This window comes from Anoplolepis gracilipes, chromosome 1 (assembly GCF_047496725.1).
Source record: "Anoplolepis gracilipes chromosome 1, ASM4749672v1, whole genome shotgun sequence".
Taxonomy (NCBI): Eukaryota; Metazoa; Arthropoda; class Insecta; order Hymenoptera; family Formicidae; genus Anoplolepis; species Anoplolepis gracilipes.
The window spans coordinates 16,176,507-16,195,899 of NC_132970.1; the positions used below are offsets into that span (position 1 = coordinate 16,176,507).

The window sequence follows — 19,393 nt, forward strand, 5'->3', positions numbered from 1 at the left end:
TTGATTTAACCTTTAAACTTTTTATATCTTAATTATAACGAACGAAAAGTGTTCTGAACAAAGATATGATTTTTTCCCCTTAGTTATAAATTACTAGAAAGCAGATATCAAATACAAATATTTATATTATTTAGATACTAACAGATAACAAAGAACATAATAGAATATTAATAATTCCCAACGACTAATTGAATTACATACAATTAAGATCTGGGTGTGACTAATTTGCAGATAAACAAAAATTTACTCAATTAAATTAAATTAAATTGACTCTAAATCGATTCTAATTGCACTCGCAGGATTTCGAGGGATATATCCTCATATATAGAGTGATCCATATATAAAGATATAAAGAGAAATAACATCGGTCGGAAGCGACCGAGCGGGCCGCGTGCGGAACGAACGAGATGCAACAAAAGAGGCACCGGGGGCCATCGGGTTGGGTCGGCTCTGGAATGGAACTGGAAACGAAAGGCTCGCCGAGCGGGGAGTACTGGATGCCAGTCCACCGTATATACGGCGTGTATATGTGTGTTGATGCAAGTGCGGTGGCTGTAGCAGAGACCGAAGACCGAAGGAAGGAGTCGGTCAGTCAGTCAGTCAGTCGCAGTCGGCGAGTCGCTCTCGGCTCGAGGCTCGAGTGCCGCGCGATCGCGTGGGCGTCTTGCTTTTCTATATTTTATTTTTCTCCCCCTTTCTTCCTTCCTATTCTATGTGCGGTGTTTCGATCTAGTGACTCCAAAGAGGGCTCGCTCACACCGACGGGATTATCGTGCGAAATGCGCCTCACCGGATGCCATCTCCGAGATCTTTTCTGACAAGGTAAAGACTCTTTTCGTTCATCTTGTCAATTAGCGCGAAAGCCTTTATATTTGCGAGAGAGAAAAAAGAAAAGAGCCGTCTATAAAATTCGCATTCGAGTATATATACGCCAGGGATTCGGAGTTGGAGCGAATCAAGCAGTCTGGCATTTCTATGAGGTCCGCTACGCATATAAATTGTGGATGTCTAAAGCGGATCTTAAATTGTGGACTTGATTCACACTGATACGCTACATATATCGGCAGTAGTAAATACGATATATTCCGGCTTGTAATTTTTTTTTTTTTTTTTTTTTAGAGAAAACTGGTGTGAGAAATTACAAGTCCGAAACCTCAATCTTTCGAGTCAGGAAATTTCGTATTCCCTTTTTTTTTTTCTTAATTTTCGTTTAGCAGACATCGCAATCGCAATATAATCCAGGACAAATATGAGATAAGCATGTTCACGACGTATATATGAATTGTAAACTGATGGAAAAAAAAACTTTACTGAATTATGACTATCTCCTCACCGATAATAATTCTGATCATTTAAGATGTTGTTTCTCTGTATATGTTTAATGAGAAAATAATAGAAGGCAAAAACTATTGTTAGAATGCATCATACAATAAATAAATTCTAAAATATTTTTTTTATCACACAAGCAGTGTGATACATGTGTATACGATCAGAGAGTATATGAGTCATTTATTTGTCTATTACTAGAAATTCTAATCATTTTATTTCTTCGTATCTATTATGAATTTTTCAATATCTTAGATACTTCATTGAGAGTATGAAAAAATAAACAAGAACATCTTTTTAAGATTTAATAAAATTATTATATCTGTATAAAATTTGTATAAAATATTCTAAAATTAAAGATTTTTAGAAAAAAGTGTGATATACAAAGAACGTTTAAATTATTATTATTATAAATATAAATCGTGGAAAAAAATAAACGAGAACATTATATACATTTGATAAAAAATTAAATTATACTACACTAATGTCAAGAATAATTAATCTTGCAAAAGGAAAAGAGAATAAAACAGTGTATCATAAATTTCATCATTTTGTTAAAACAATAAAAAATGTTAAAGTGAAAATATATATAAACTTTTATCGCACGTCTGTAATCATTCTTAGAATTATTTGTTTAATTAACATTTTTTATTGTTTTTATGATTCACTGTTTTATACTCTTTTCCTTTTGCAAGATTAATTATTCTTGACATTAGTGTAGTACAATTTAATTTTTTATCAAATGTATATAATGTTCTTGTTTATTTTTTTCCGCGATTTATATTTATAAAGATAATTTAAACGTTCTTTGTATATTACACTTTTTTCTAAAAATCTTTAATTTTACTTCTTAATTTACACTTAGATAATAATAAAAAAACAATCAGATGGTAATAAAATAAGATAAATATTCTTCTTTTCGTTTTTTTTATCTCAGCACAGTTTCTACATATAAAAAAAAGTAAATGATAGAACAGTCGCGTTTTAAGACTTCCGTTCATACCTGCGATGATTAATTAAAGTCTGATTTCATTTCCTTTTTAAATTTCACTATTCGTGTTTCTATCGGCTTTCGTGAGCGCATTTCTCGCGACACGCTGTGTTACGCATCGTTGTAATAAAATGTCTAGTGATAATGTGTGATAAAACTTAGGGCTTCTACTTTCGAATAAACCGCGTTCGTGCACGCGATGGTTAGACAAGCACGTGCGCCTGGATTTACGCACGAATAAATCCTTAAATCGCTCCTTTAATACCACGTTTCACGCCGCTACCGCAATTCATTCTCTCTTGCGATATGTCATGTGTTTGTCATACATAAAGTAAGTTAAGAAAGACAACGAATACACTTTGATGTAAGTTATATGTGCTCCATTAGACCTTGTCTTTCGGATTTCTCCAATATTTTTATGTTATAAATATTTTTCATTCTTCTCCTTGCGATTAGGAGTGACTCAAAATCGTGAATAAAAAATTCGAGATTCATGTCAGAAATTAGAATTTATTTATATTCTGCGTACTGTCATTCATGATGACTCTTAAGCGTCTTACTCATTCTTTTACCGCGTGAGTTCAGCAACGCTCGAGTTCTTTTTAAGCACAGTTTGCACATTGCTAAACCAAGTCATAATTATTGACGTCATAATAATTGCTCTATTTATATTCAATCATTTGAATTCTATCGATTAGAATTATTTGCAGTTATGCATCTTTATTGGATAATAAATTTTTTCCAATATATCTATGCAAATCGAAGAAACGGTTAATCAATTCAACTCTTTTTTTATCTATTACATAAAAACGTTTTTACGCAGACAGCGCATAAACTTCAACTTGATTTATTCTTAGCAAATTTCGTTGTGCGCAGTATACACTCTCTCTAATCCCCGACTTTCAAGATGATAGTCCTCGTTTATCAACGTACAATTAATCATTTATGTTTACGTATATAATGTAATAACGTTAGTCGCACTAATCATTCCTCAATAAAGGCAGAACACATAACGTTTAACTTGTTTTATCTCCCAACAGATTTCCGCGTGCGTGAGTCATTTGTGTACCATGTTCTGCCTCAATCTCTCGTTCTCTCTTTCTGTTTCTCCCGTTTGTCAAACTCGTAATTAAACTTGTAACTCGTAATTCTATTTGCATGGTATTACATTATTTTTGTTCATATAGGGATTATTTTATAATGGATGTATAGTGTTCAACTTGATTTATACGCCAATAGATTACACGCAATTTGCGTTCTACGACTTCCTTTCTACGTCATGTACCAATAAGTATGTATAGATATACAAGATGTTTCTCAATCACACTGCCAATACTTTTCACACAATGGCTTTTTTCTCTCCCTCTCTCTCTCAAGGGAACAGAACGAGAAAAGATGAATAAATACTTCGGACATTATTTCCTAAGAGCTGAAAATTTGAAAGAAATGTTTAAGAATTTTCGAAACACGTTGACAAAACACAAAACACGATTGAGAAACATCCTGTACGAGTGAAAACGCGTGCGCAGCATGCGCGAACAATTACGCACGATGATTATATCCGAGATCATTCGCGTCACGTAGTAGAATTTCCCGCTGTAAAATTTTTTTCTGCGTCTTTCGATACGGAATATTATTACTGTTGCCATCGTACTGCGACCGGCGTAGAATGCAAAGTCTCACGTTGCCTTGCGATAGCGCTACGTAAGGAACATTTTCAACTTCTACATACGCATTCCAATGTTCCTCGAACGTGCAAAAATGTCCTATCCAGTTTGCCAAATTTTTTTTTTTTTTATAACGATTAACATATTTATTTATTTTTTTTTTAATTTCTTTCCTTGTCTCTTGTAACAATATAATCAACGGAAACGACTCGTATCTTTATCCGCAAAAGCATGACCGCGCGCGATAGACTTGGCATAACAATGCTGAAGTTTCACTCGCGGTTTAGAAATCATTATTATCGAAATAAACGTTTGTAATGTATGTGACTGTAATCTAAAATATTTACCGTATTGTAATATCGTGGAGGGAAGATTCACGTTGTATATACGAGATTAGTTTCCGGTTTATGGAAAAAAAAAAAAAAAAAAAGGAATCCATACTCGAACAATTAGTAGTATCGTTAAAGAAATTAATAATGCATTTGCCGCTCGCGCCTCTTTTCAGACTTTCTATATAATTACTGCAAAATGTAAGTGGCAGTGAGAGCGAGTGATTTATAGAAGAAGATAAGAACGATTGATTTTGCAGAATTCTGCTTCCAGAGCAAAAAATTTCGCGATAGTGTATTATAAAGGTGCTGGGGCTTCTCCTACTTTAGCTTTTTTTTTCTTCATTTTATCACTCGCAATCTGTCAATTAAATAAGATAAAGAGTGCGAGCGCCATACGAGTTACGATTTAATCTATGGACTTTCAGTCGACGATAGAAATGAAATGCGTGCATTCAATTAATACATATATATATACGCCCCATTGCGTTTCTCGTGTCGGGATTTTCTACTCATCGTCTAGAAACGCCCCGGAAGCCACCGAATGCGTAGAAAGTTCGACTCGTTTATCATTGTTTATATCGCGCATTCGTGCACCACAATGAAGATAGTGAAACCCCAGAAAGCAAATCCAACGAGTTTACTAACCTAACGCTTACCTACTTGTGAATACACGTATGGAAATTCGGAAGTCTGAAATAATATAATCGCGTCACGCGTTCAATCAAAAATTTCAAAATTAGAAACGTTTCATTAAAATCTCTCCTTTTTAATAGCACTTGAATTAATTTGTCATATTTCGTCTCGTACACTTTATTCTCTAAGCGTGCTACTTTTAACGAAAAATCTCTATTTTGTTCTTGCATGAATTTATTATAAAACAAAATAGCATAAAGATAAATATATATTATAAAATTTTGTTTACTCTAAGATCTCAAGAGTTGCGCGAAATTTTTATGTTTTGACTTGAGATGTGACAGTAATGGAAGATAAAACCTGTGAATTATTGTACTCACATCTGTTTTAATTGGGAGATTATAGCCTTTGGTAACGAACGAATTAAATGGAACGGAAAGATTCTCGCGAGAACCGTGTGCGACTGCATTGTTTCTTTCAATCGACTAAAGACGATATCTGAGAGAATTCACGCGTTGTAAAGAAGAGAAACAACAGAGTCGTTGCAGTCGTTGTTTCTCTTTTCTAGTATCGTAATAAAATATCCTGTCGAAAGATTTGAATGAAGGTTTCGAAAAGAAGAAAATGTCCGTCTCCAGTATGGATTTAGGCGTTTATGTGTTATTGTAGGCTCAGGTATTCGAGATAAATTCCAATGATAATAATTAAAATGTAGCCCTGTTTCGTAGACCTTTCAAGGAATTTTTTTGTAAAAATAGCGTAAAAAATAGCGATAAAAAATAACTCAAAAGAATTTATTAAAGTTTTTCTCATCCTTTATTGTTTTCTTATTTACAACAGCTTAAGTTTATTTTAAATCAATGTAATGGTAATTCGTCACATGACATTTGCAAGATATAGGGAAAAATTGAAAGAGAGAGAAAGAAGTTTTGCTAAATAATTTTTCTAAGCGATCGAGGAAAAGTCAACAATTTTAGAGCTCTTTTTTTTTGCATCTTCTTTTCGTAATATAATAAAATATCTTTGTAATGCTTTCTCCGTCCTGTGACGTAACTACTTGGCGAGCAGTTATGCGTTCCGCTAACGGCGATGGCATTCCGATCTCGCAGCTGCACGAATTGGGCGAAACGGATCGTGCATTTCCAGATGATTTAGCATCGATCAACGTTGCGGATCGATATTTCACCCTGGGTGGTGAACTAGTCGGACTCTGCATGTATGTGGCAACGTTTTCATTAGATTAATAACTCTCTGTGTTAATTACCCGCGAGAAGGACGAATGCGCGCGAATGATGTTAGCCGTGAAAGCCACATAATTTAATAATTACGTAGATCGAATCAGTTTTTAGAGGTGGCGAAACTTCTGCTTAATCATCGCTCTCCATGAGCGGGCGATGTTTCACAAGAACATAACGCATCTTCACGCGATGCGTCTATCAGTGATCAAACTTTCAATCGAGTGTCTTGTAAGGCTGGCGTGTAATGCGTGTACTACGCTTTCCAGTCGCGATATCTCTCTCTAGATTTGAAAGAGAGTTATCTTGATTTAAGGAGCAACTAGACGAATCAGCTGCGTCAAAAGGCAATAAATCTAATACTATTTCGAGATTCATGAATTGGACATTACGCAAAGCACTTTTGATATTTTGAAATATAAAATTAATAATTAATTTGTGAGTTCAAGTAAATATTTGCTTTGTGGAATTAATTATTTTTATTTTCATGAATTTTTTGTGTACGCAGTCACTATAAAACTTTCGTGATACAGTTATTATCAGTGCCGGATCTACGTACAAGCTATATATACATATAAGCTTCACATTATGAGGGATCTTCTTGAAGGTAAAAAGTTATTTTTTGGAGATAAAAAAATTATCTTTTGTTAATAAAATTAATATTGAAATAAAAAGTATTTTTTTTCGTTATTATAGATTATTTTCTAATTTATGACAATTTTTGCATAATTGTAACACTTTTTTTCTGCTTGCTCAGATAACTTTCTTCCACAAAAAGAAATGTCACAAGGCAAGATAAGATAACATAATTCATAGATTTAATCCTAGTTACTATGAAAAAAAATTAATTCGATATAAGATAGTATTTATGATTTTGAAATTAAATTACATTTTGCAGGACAAATCTTTTACTTTAACTCACTAATTAATTATTAATTTTTTATTGCGTTTTGCGCAATATTTCTTTTAGTCTTTTAAAATAAAATTATTAAATTATGTCTTTAAAAACAAAATTATTAAATTCATAAGTCTCAAAATTAGATTTGTTAATTTTTGACATAACTGATTCGTTCAGTTCCTTCTTAAGACGTCGACATTTACTAACTATATAAGTTTTAAAAATTTTGATGATTGTACGTTAAAATATGTAAAACTGTAAATTTCTACTGTAACAGATAATAGGATGCTAATAAATTAATTAATTACTAAGCGAGAGAATGCTATTCTTGTAACGGTTTAAAGTTATTAAAAGAAAGTTTTTATTTCAGTAAAAGTATAGGTCTCTTTTTCTGTAATTTTTTAATCGTTTTGTATCGAAAACTGATGAAGGGATCGATAATGTGTTTAATTTCTTTTTTCATGTTATCGCATGAGTGATGAGGGTAAAATCTTTCGACGGTAAAAGGTTGCTTTTTATATGGTTCACAGTATACACAGCATACCAGAAATAAACTGCAACATGAAACGCATCATGAAACAATTTCCGATGTATAGAAAAGAGGATTCTTCGGGTCGAGTTCTAAATTTAGAAATCGGCCTGCTCCTTTCCCTAAATTTTTCAACCGGATGCTTTAAGATGCACTCGCGATGATCCTCTTTTGAAGCAACGTAAGAGAAACGGATAAAAACAAAAATAGCAGTATGTGTATTCGTATTAATCTCTATATAAATATAAGATTTTAATATTATTTTTATTTTCTCTATTTCTGCTCGCTAGTATTATCATCTTTTAGTTTGTAATTTACAATTTTACATTAAATTGATCAAAATTTGTTTTTTTTTTTATATCTGACTCTTAAGTTTATAAAAAATGAACAACAATTTTTAATAATTTGATAATTTGTTTAGCAAGCACTTGAGTAAACACACGCATCTTGTTCATTAATTAATTGAAGAGACTTTTGTGCGTATGTCAATAAATTATCAATACTATTTTTTATTTAAATAATTTCGTAAAATAATATCTTGCTGAAATCTCCTAGGTTTTTCTCTATTCATAAAGTACAGATAGTTTCATTGTTAACTCCGGACGATAACTCTTGATGCAATGGATGCAATAAAACACGTGCTTTTGTTTCGAAACGATCTCCCTCGCTTTCTTGCGGGTACAAGATAGACATTTAAAATGCCGATGCAGCTCAAAGGTCATCTCACTCACCGACGTTAACGTAGCTTTTCTCATGATAGTAGGATTATCGACTTGTGCCGTTAATCGGAAACTTGTTGCTGCTATAGTAGTGAGTTTTTCCGCAAACAATCAGTTTATTAGGACATTGACTCTCTGTCCAAGTTCTCTCTCTCTCTCTCTTTCTTCTTTTCAATATAATGTTATAAGAAATACGGATTCACATACCACTCATGCAACAATAGATACAAAGTAGAAATTGCATACAAATAAAGACGAAAGAAATGCTTTTTACCATAAAATATGAAGCGCATACTCTCTTGAACAGGAAGCGAACACGTATTCTACGTTTCACACGATTAAGTTTACGTTCTTGAGATTAAATCTATGAATTGAATCGCTAATTGAGTAACATAAAATTATATAGCCAATCTGACAATAAATCAAGAAAGCATAAAAAGAGTCTTATATGTATAATTAAATTTTAATATTTAATGATATATACATATAACTGAGGTTTATACTCTTCTTCGAATATAATCGTGTCGAAATACCGTTCGCTATTTCGCATTAATATATAATGAGGTGCGGAAAGAAGATGATCGGATTCGCGAGAGATAACGATGTTGCATTGAAATATCACGACGAGAATGAAATTTGTACTTTCCACACACGATGATAGATGGTTGTGCGACAAATAGACATAAGCAAATAAAACATGAGAGACGTCAGACACCGTAAAGTAAAAGCTAAGTAAAGAAGCGAATGAAAAAGAGACTAAGAACCTCGCTTTCTCGGAAAGATGCTTCGACGAAGGCTGAGATTCAACCTTCGCGGATGGTCAAGCGTAATCGATTAAATTACTTCATAACGATCGGAGAGCCAAATTGGGACGTGCAAACGTACAAAAGGAACATCGCGAGGAAATCTAATCGAGGCGGGAAAGCAAGTGAAAGCAGTTTTTCACCGCGCCTTTAACATCAATCGAGCGATGCTGTTGAAAATAACGAGCCATTCGAGTAAATACAGTGAATAAATAATCGTTCAAATGTGTGTTTCCTTTAAATAGAAACGGCGATGCGCCTTCCGGCAAGAGATGCAGCTTCAAAAATACAGTAAAAGTGTCGTTTACACGCGAGAAAATCTTTATTATGATTGAAAACATTCTCTCTCTTTCTCTCTGTACGCCATGTTTTTTTTTTTTTTTTTTGAGTAATTTTCGAAGTGTGCGACTTGATACGTATAATAATATATCATTATGATATTATATTTCATATATACATAAATATATATAATAAATGTGTCATAATATGTTTAAATATTTAAAAAATATTAGCGATTCAAATGTTAACATGCAATTCAGGATTTATAAATTATATAAAAGTATATATAAAAACAGATTGTAGTATATATATAAATTATATATAAATATACAAATCACGTATATATAAATTATATGTAGTAGTACATATAAAGGCAACAAATACAGAATCAAACCCCGTTCTCAATTCTTTCTTTTTCCAACACGTTCTTAAAATGTCAGCCTCGTGTATTTATTTATGTATTTATTTATTACCTTAATTTACTCGCGATCTATCGTTTCTACTTGATTAATAAAAGAATACTGAGGCCATGACCGAATGAAATTAGGAAACGCTGGGGCGAGCTATAATAAACGCATGAATGCGTCGCGAAGGCGTGAATGCGTTTCCCCTCACCAACTGTCAGTGTCAATGCCGGGATACACGAAAGTAGAACCTTGTCGTGGACCTCGCGAAATGCGTCCGTGTAACTTTCACTTAATTACCGGGGGCCGAATAGAGAGAGGAACTTGTTAACCCGCACCCGTGTCTAATTAATGCACGCGAGAATCGAGTTAACGAACACATTCGTCGAATAGCGTTTCGCGCTATCGAGCTATGATATCTGCAAAAAAATTCATTCATCCTACTCTACGGTGATGTCAGAGAATTGAATCGTTATGCCCGAGGAAATTTTAATGAACGAGAAATTTAAATGGATGTCTAAATACATATGTGTAAAGATGCGAGATAAAATATACCCAAGGATATATACTTGTTCAAGAACGGGATTTAATGGAAAATGCGAATGTTTCGAATCACGTGGCGATATGTGCGCTTTAATAGAGTCAATACTAAACGCTCTGACATATAGCGGAACTTTGCCCCATACTCCGTTCTTTGGTCCCGGATTTTCTTCGAGAACACGTTAGAGTGTATTTGTTTGAGAAATGCATTCGTACAGTATATTCTGTACATATATACTGCCACGGAATTTTACCGATGGATTTTAGTTGTTACGTGGTTATTTATATCAATTTATTGATAATGCGAATAATTTGCAAAGGAATTTCCAAGAATCGAGAACGAGTTCTGATTCTGTTATTTGTTGCCTTTATATGTATTATACGCTTCCATATATAATTCACATTACATACTACAACCTTAGTTTTTATACGTTACTAATTTATAAATTCTGAATATTTACAAAATAATTAAAAAATATTATAACATGCTTATTTATATACGAAATATATTAGCATTATGATATAATGATATATATCATTATTACACATTTATGTGCAAAAAACATATTTTTATTTACACGCGCGAAATACATGTACAGGAGAAATTTGTAAAAATGTCAAGACACGTCTAATATCTATCTATCCAGCCGTCGACTATCCTTCGCGAATCGTATATCTCTCTTTGCTTTCACATGTCACCGAATTTAAAACGGTTAGCAGAGGAGCAAGTTCTCCGCGGCATCCTTTCGGACGGTTCATTGTCCCCGATGACCGAAATCAAAGTTCCGATATCGCTTGCGATTTCGCGCCATGGACTGAGGAGCGATCGGAACGTTCGTGGTAAATGAACGGGAGAAAGAGGCATTGACCTCTTTGGCAGCTCGCGCTCGCACACACGCGTGCATGTGTGTGTGTGTGTGTATGTGTGTGTGTATGTGTGTGTGTGTGTGTGTGTGTGTATAAAACACGCACGTGGGACGCGAAGGCGCATGGTACCGGCGCGGCAGTCTCGCATCGTCAACTGCATAACGCCAAATTGCGGATAGAAAGTCGAAAGAGATTGTTGCCGAAATGTTTTAAAGGATTATATTATAGACCGAAATTTTTATTTCTTCGAACGTGGAATAATTTTCCGTAGAAATGGAATATACATATACAGGGTGCTCGACAACAGGGACAAAATTTAAGGAGTGATTTTACATAATAAAATAAGAGAAAAATCAATAATAACAAAATTGCGATAGAGGCTTTGTTTTTTAATTATAAATATTGAAAATTTGTGTGAAAGATGCCCAAAGCATGGTAATCCGCAAAATTTTTGGCGTGCGTAGGCTACATCGACTGAATGAGTTTTAGATACCTTTTACATAAACTTTCAAATATTTCTAACTAAAAAAGAAAGCCTTTATAACAATTTTTTTATTCTTGATTTTTGTCTTATTTTATCATGTAGAATTACTTGTTAAATTTTGTCCCATGTTTTAAAGAATTATATTATAGACCGAAATTTTTATTTCTTTGAACGTGGAATAATTTTCCGTAGAAATGGAATATACATATACAGGGTGCTCGACAACAGGGACAAAATTTAAGGAGTGATTTTACATAATAAAATAAGAGAAAAATCAATAATAACAAAATTGCGATAGAGGCTTTGTTTTTTAATTATAAATATTGAAAATTTGTGTGAAAGATGCCCAAAGCATGGTAATCCGCAAAATTTTTGGCGTGCGTAGGCTACATCGACTGAATGAGTTTTAGATACCTTTTACATAAACTTTCAAATATTTCTAACTAAAAAAGAAAGCCTTTATAACAATTTTTTTATTCTTGATTTTTGTCTTATTTTATCATGTAGAATTACTTGTTAAATTTTGTCCCATGTTTTAAAGAATTATATTATAGACCGAAATTTTTATTTCTTTGAACGTGGAATAATTTTCCGTAGAAGTGGAATATACATATACAGGGTGTTCGATAACAGGTGGAACAAAATTTAAGGAGTGATTCTACATAATAAAATAAGAGAAAAATCAAGAATAACAAAATTGCGATAGAGGCTTTGTTTTTTAATTATAAATATTGAAAATTTGTGTGAAAGATGCCCAAAGCATGGTAATCCGCAAAATTTTTGGCGTGCGTAGGCTACATCGACTGAATGAGTTTTAGATACCTTTTACATAAACTTTCAAATATTTCTAACTAAAAAAGAAAGCCTTTATAACAATTTTTTTATTCTTGATTTTTGTCTTATTTTATCATGTAGAATCACTCCTTAAATTTTGTCCCATCTGTTGTCGAACACCCTGTATATAGGTGTAAAAATTATAATTCTTGGAATCCGTCATTCTGATGTTTCAATAATCATCGAAGCTCCGTATTAATTGAATTTCGACGAATTACTCGAATCAATACATGTAACTGAATTAAGACTCGCGATTCATATGTGTCGATATGTGATGATATCTCTTATCACCTTGTATGACGCGGCATATCACTATGCAAGTCACTAATTGTAAGAAGACTATCTATTGCGTGCAATACAACGTTACCTTCGCAGATATTTTCCAAGTTTAGTGTTTTTTTTTTTTTTCTTTGATCGCATTAGTATTCTTTGTGAGAACAATGTGATGCTATTTATGGTTATCATTCGCGTGGGTGCATTATGTCACGTCGCTAAATATCTATGAATTAAGTTGTGACGTAAGAAAATTTAGCGCTATTAATTGCAAACATTGCTTTTCATCAATAAAAAATAAATTTAATATTATTATCCTAAATAATATTTATCGAAGGGAAATATATATTAAAGAATCTCTGGAATGCAAACACCAATTTAAAGGTGTGGTATGTCGACACATCAGAAGTTCAAATACAAGTACCGGTTGACGTAACGTTGCTTATTCAGCTCTTGTCGAACTGTGCTGTTACAGATTTCAAATTAGAAACTCTGATAAAAAGAAGTATCTAGAAAATGCAGTTTGACATGATTCGTAGTGTGACATGATAAACGTGATGCGCAATTAAATACTATATCTTTTTAATTTATATAGATGACATATAATTCAAAAATTGTAATTTTTAAATTGCTGCACTTTAATATTTATATAATTCCCATCTGATTAGTGTCGGTTTAAATTGAAATATTAAATATAGATCATAGAATAATTAATTTTTACCGTTTTCAAGAAAATGATATAAAAAGATGATATGAAAAATATTTTCCAATTACACCGTTTGTAATTTTAACGTTTGTAATGCAAGAAATTTCTTTTCTCTATCTTTGAAAAATGATAATTTTTTATTTGTGTTATGAAAAGGTGTGAGTTGCGTGGGTACGAGTGGAGAGGAAATACAATAATATGTATGCAAATTATCTATGTACGAGTACAAATCATAGAAAATGAATTTACAAAATTGCGAAATTCTTTTGTTAATATTACAAGTAATTTTGCAATTTGAGCAGCAAAAGAGTTAAGAAATACCATGGTCGCGAAGAAGTTGCATCGCTCGAATACGGACAACTGGTTCTTTCACTTAAAACGAAAAAGTCTTTGGTATTTCTGAAGCGACTTTAACGATATTTAGATTTTTGTAGCGCGTGAAACAGCGGTAACCTTTCTCGTTGAAACTTTCAAGGCGATCCGAGCACAAAGGCACGCGTTGCACACATTCGGATTGCTTTGTGTGCATGCGCTCTTTCGCAGCATTTCGACCGCAGTAACAGCCTCAGCTTTGTTCACTTCATAAAGCGTTTCTACAACAAGAATGAAGAAAAATTTTTATTGTTTGAAATATTTATTTGAAAGAACAAACGATTGATTAAGTTGAGCGAGTTTAAAGAATTTTAGAATTAACTTTGATTTATTCAAATCTTTAAGACTTTTCTTTGACTCTGTCTATGAAAATGCAAAAAAAATATGTCGACAAATTTGATATAAAACTAAGAATTATTCTTATTAATTCGAAATATCATATTTCTCAATATTTTAATAATTTTGTTACATAGAAAAATTTATTATATTTTCATTACTTTATTTATAAAAAAATATATTACATTTTTACAGCAGTTATTACGAAATATTCTAACAGAATAATTGATAGGAAGCTTTAAAATGTCTATAATTTCTTAGAATATAATTTTTTACTTCATAGAAGGAACGGGATTATCTTCTAAGTAGCCGGTTTACAGCTATCCATTGATTTGCAAGGATGTGCCAGAACAAGATTTCTACCTTTGAGGAAGGAAATCTCGCAGTCCTTGTGCCACTTTGCGGTCATATCAGTCTGTCGGTCGAAAATAACACGTTGTTCGGTCACGCACAAACCCATTACAGTCCCATTAACTACCGTCTTTTAACAATTCTTGAAATATTCACTTTATGTTCTATCATACAGTACAGTACAGTACATATATTACATCTTTTATTTGCATATAATTTATTTTTATATATTTTTATATATTTTAAAGCAATATAAATAATATGTTGTAAAAAAGTTTACAATATTCGGAAATGGTTTAACGTCGATATTAACTTGATAATAAATTGCAAAGATGCACCGGACATCGCTCCCAGAAGCGGTATAGTTCCGTCACACGACACGACAAATAGGTGTTGTTCAACTGCACAAGAATTGCAAATTTTCATTGCAAACAAACGACGCGCTAATTAATTCGCGAGTCTATTATAATCCCAGGAAATAAAAAAAAAAGTTGCCTTATTAGAGACTCATTCCGTTTAAGAGGCAGTTAGACACAGTCACGAAGAAAGGGAGAAAGTTCTCAGGTTGCGTGCATGCGGGTCGCTGTAATAAAGCTTTGCATTAATTATGTCACGAGTCGCGGACTTTACGACGCTAGCGTAAGGAACGCGGAATCGGAAGAAGAGGAAAGTTGAATCGAAAGGCAGGAAATTGTCGTCGTAGATAAAACTGGAAGGCTTTCGATATTTTATCTCGTGTTCGAAAAATACGCAAATAAGTCGATACTCTTTTCGCGCGTCCGTCAGAGCGGGAAAGGAAAGGACGAAGCCGACGAGAGAGTCGACACGTCGATCTAAAACACACGTGGAAATCGAATTACATTTACGCGATCGAACGCGAAAGCTATAGGAACTTCATATATGAAGAAGAAAAAAAGAAAGCGCGTCTATCGATGATCCTAGAAATCGCGATACGATACGCGTGTCCGATTTCTTTCAAGAAACTGGGAAAACTGCCTAGATAGCCTACTTGGTCGACATCGCGATTGATTAAGGAACGCGGCCGAGAAAAAGAGTGCAATTGTGGACCGATACATAAATGCTATAATATGATTAAACGTTATATAGAAAATAAACCATCATTATTCTTCGGTGCGCATTCTTTTTTCTACCAAAGACAGCATATGGTATTTTTGCGTCATTCGGTATCATCCTCCCCGAATCGTTTTACTTTTCTTTTGCAAGTAGAACAATACGTGTATTATTATGAAGAAGAAAGATCGGTTACTGCATATATAATATATTGTGTACCATATATAATACGCAATACGTTATAGATTGTTTTAAAGTTGAACGATTAAACTTTGCCAGTATAAATAGAAGTGAGAAAAAAATGTTACGTATATAAAGACAGGTCCAGAAACATTTTATTTCAAGTTACGTTGAAAAAGAAGCAGTTTGTTTAATTTACATTTTTAAATATCGCAGTTTCTAATACGATTAAGTTGAGCAAGTTTAAAGAATTTTAAAATTAACTTTGATTTATTCAAATCTTTAAGACTTTTCTTTGACTCTTCCTATAAAAACGCAAAAAAAATATGTCGGCAAATTTGATATAAAACTAAGAATTATTCTTATTAATTCGAAATATCATATTTCTCAATATTTTAATAATTTTGTTACATAAAAAAATTTAATATGTTTTTATTACTTTATTTATAAAAAAATGTTACATTTTACTGCATATACAATATATTGTATATCATATATAATACGCAATATGTTATAGATTGTTTTAAAGTTGAACGATTAAACTTTGCCAGTATAAATAGAAATGAGAAAAAAATGTTACGTATATAAAGACAGGTCCAGAAACATTTTATTTCAAGTTACGTTGAAAAAGAAGCAGTTTGTTTAATTTCCATTTTTAAATATTGCAGTTTCTAATACGATTAAGTTGAGTAAGTTTAAAGAATTTTAGAATTAACTTTGATTTATTCAAATCTTTAAGACTTTTCTTTGACTCTTCCTATGAAAATGCAAAAAAAATATGTCGGCAAATTTGATATAAAACTAAGAATTATTCTTATTAATTCGAAATATCATATTTCTCAATATTTTAATAATTTTGTTACATAAAAAAATTTAATATGTTTTTATTACTTTATTTATAAAAAAATGTTACATTTTACTGCATATACAATATATTGTATATGATATATAATACGCAATATGTTATAGATTGTTTTAAAGTTGAACGATTAAACTTTGCCAGTATAAATAGAAATGAGAAAAAATGTTACGTATATAAAGATAGGTCCAGAAACATTTTATTTCAAGTTACGTTGAAAAAGAAGCAGTTTGTTTAATTTACATTTTTAAATATCGCAGTTTCTAATACGATTAAGTTGAGCAAGTTTAAAGAATTTTAAAATTAACTTTGATTTATTCAAATCTTTAAGACTTTTCTTTGACTCTTCCTATAAAAATGCAAAAAAAATATGTCGGCAAATTTGATATAAAACTAAGAATTATTCTTATTAATTCGAAATATCATATTTCTCAATATTTTAATAATTTTGTTACATAAAAAAATTTAATATGTTTTTATTACTTTATTTATAAAAAAATGTTACATTTTACTGCATATACAATATATTGTATATGATATATAATACGCAATATGTTATAGATTGTTTTAAAGTTGAACGATTAAACTTTGCCAGTATAAATAGAAATGAGAAAAAATGTTACGTATATAAAGATCCAGAAACATTTTATTTCAAGTTACATTGAAAAAGAAGAAGTTTGTTTAATTTTCCATTTTTAAATATCGCAGTTTCTAATACGAAATTGACATCGTTGAAAAATTGCGTTTAATATCCTACAAATTTCATCTATCTTGCTTTAGTTCAATGAATGCATCATTGATTCTCTCACTTCCTATCACGAGCCGACCTTTGTACGGTAACACTATCGTTTTCATATTTCCAAACAGATAAAAGTCTAAGATCTGGTAATCTCGGGAGCTAAACAATTAATCCTTTTTAGATACCTAAATATCGCTATTTTTACACCGTAATATATCAACAGCGAATCCACTATTTATGTTTAATATTTTATTATAAAATTTCGATAAAATCTGGATCTATTTTTATAAAATATTTGTATTATTTCTGTTTAGAGAACATGCAAGTTTATAATCGTTTAACTCTGAAACATCCTGAATAATAATTGAAATTTTTTTATCTTGAACAATTTCTTCAATTAAATATAGACAAATATGTAAAACGTCAGTTTTTATATAAGTTAATAATATTTTTTTAAATTTATATGTGACACATCTTATACTGAGATTTCAAATTATATGTGACACGAAAAGATTCGACACCGTTAATAATATATCGCGGACAAAGAGAAAGGGAGGAAAAGAGCACGGCTACGCTAGAAACGGTATCGCGACAGTCGAGTCAGGTTTTTTGCGACCGGACTCTTATGATGTAGATGCGGTAAATATGGTTCTCTCGAGCGGGACTTTGATTTCGATGTGAATTTGTCACACATAAACATCTTTTATTTTATAGAGACGCTTCCGGATGACAGCGAGCAAAATACGATGATGTGAGAGAATAGAAAGAATCGCGCGAAGCACACATACATACTTAAGAAGGATCTACGTCAACAATTAATACACACATTTAATACATTTTGAGATTCATGAATTAAACAAAGCACTTTTAAAATGTAAAATTAATAATTTTAATTTCTGAGTTAAAATATATATAATTTAGAATACAGGTTTGTTTAACCTTTTAAAATATAAAATGAATTAAAATAAAGATTTATTTAACCTTTAAAAAAATACGTAAAATTAATAATTTATAAATTCAAATAAAAATTTATTTTATAGAATATTTAGTCTCAAAATCGTTAACATTATCTTATATTAAACTAATTCTTTTTTATAGTAACTGTGCACAAAAATTTATGAAAATGCAAATTTTTATTCTACAGGGCAAATCATTACTTTAACTCACAAATTAATTATTAATTTCATATTTTAAAAGTCTAATGACGCGCAATGTCAAATTAATGAATCTCGAAATGTATTAGATGTATTATTTTTTGACATAGCTGATTCATATATAGTATATATCCTCTTTAATACACTCTCTTTCTTTCTCCTCTATATATGTGGAATATCGAGGACACTCTGCCTTCTTCTCCTCTGTTCGCCTTCTATGAGCATTGAGAAATCTGGCGCGCATCACACGAGCACTAGATCCGAGACGCAGCTCGAAACATTTTGCCCAACCTAGTTGAAGTAGGATGTCTTTCATTCGCAAACCTTAAAACGAAACTTTTGATCACTTGTGTTGGAAAATGTGTTAATCTATTTCGACGACATTTTATTTCTCGTAAATTAATTTTTATATATTTATCAATTGCTTTAGTGTTGATATTCTAATTTATCGTAAAATAATAAAATCTTTAATTATCATTTATTTACGGTTACTTTCTTCACGTTCTCTCATAAATAAATTAAATTATCCTCGCTCATTCGACATTTATTAGGAAATATATTTTGTAGCTTCAAGTATGCAGACCCACGTACGCATAATTACATGTAGCAAACGTTTATATTTAAAATGCAAAATAGAATATTTCAATATGATGTCAATGAAATCAAGAAATCTACAAAGTTAAAGCGACACATCCAGAAGAATTTATAACTTGAAAAGAAAGTTGCACGTATAAATGTTCGATAATGATATAAAGAGCTACACTATTTTTTATATATCCTCGAATAAAAAAACAATATCAAACATCACAGA

At 31.7% G+C, this 19,393-nt stretch overlaps 1 protein-coding gene across 6 annotated transcripts in view; it reads left to right on the plus strand.

The window, feature by feature from the left end:
* LOC140671732 (uncharacterized) overlaps positions 1–19,393 on the plus strand; it is a 56,219-nt gene that overhangs the window by 14,852 nt on the left and 21,974 nt on the right. For 3 of the 6 annotated variants that reach the window (XM_072903296.1, XM_072903319.1, XM_072903338.1), the window contains exon 1: positions 514–822. The exons of 2 other annotated variants lie outside the window; for them this stretch is intronic. The gene's annotated coding sequence lies outside the window, so the exon portion shown is untranslated. Of the gene's footprint in view, positions 1–513; positions 823–19,393 lie in introns of those variants that run through there. One more of the 6 variants, XM_072903330.1, reaches the window with a different exon arrangement.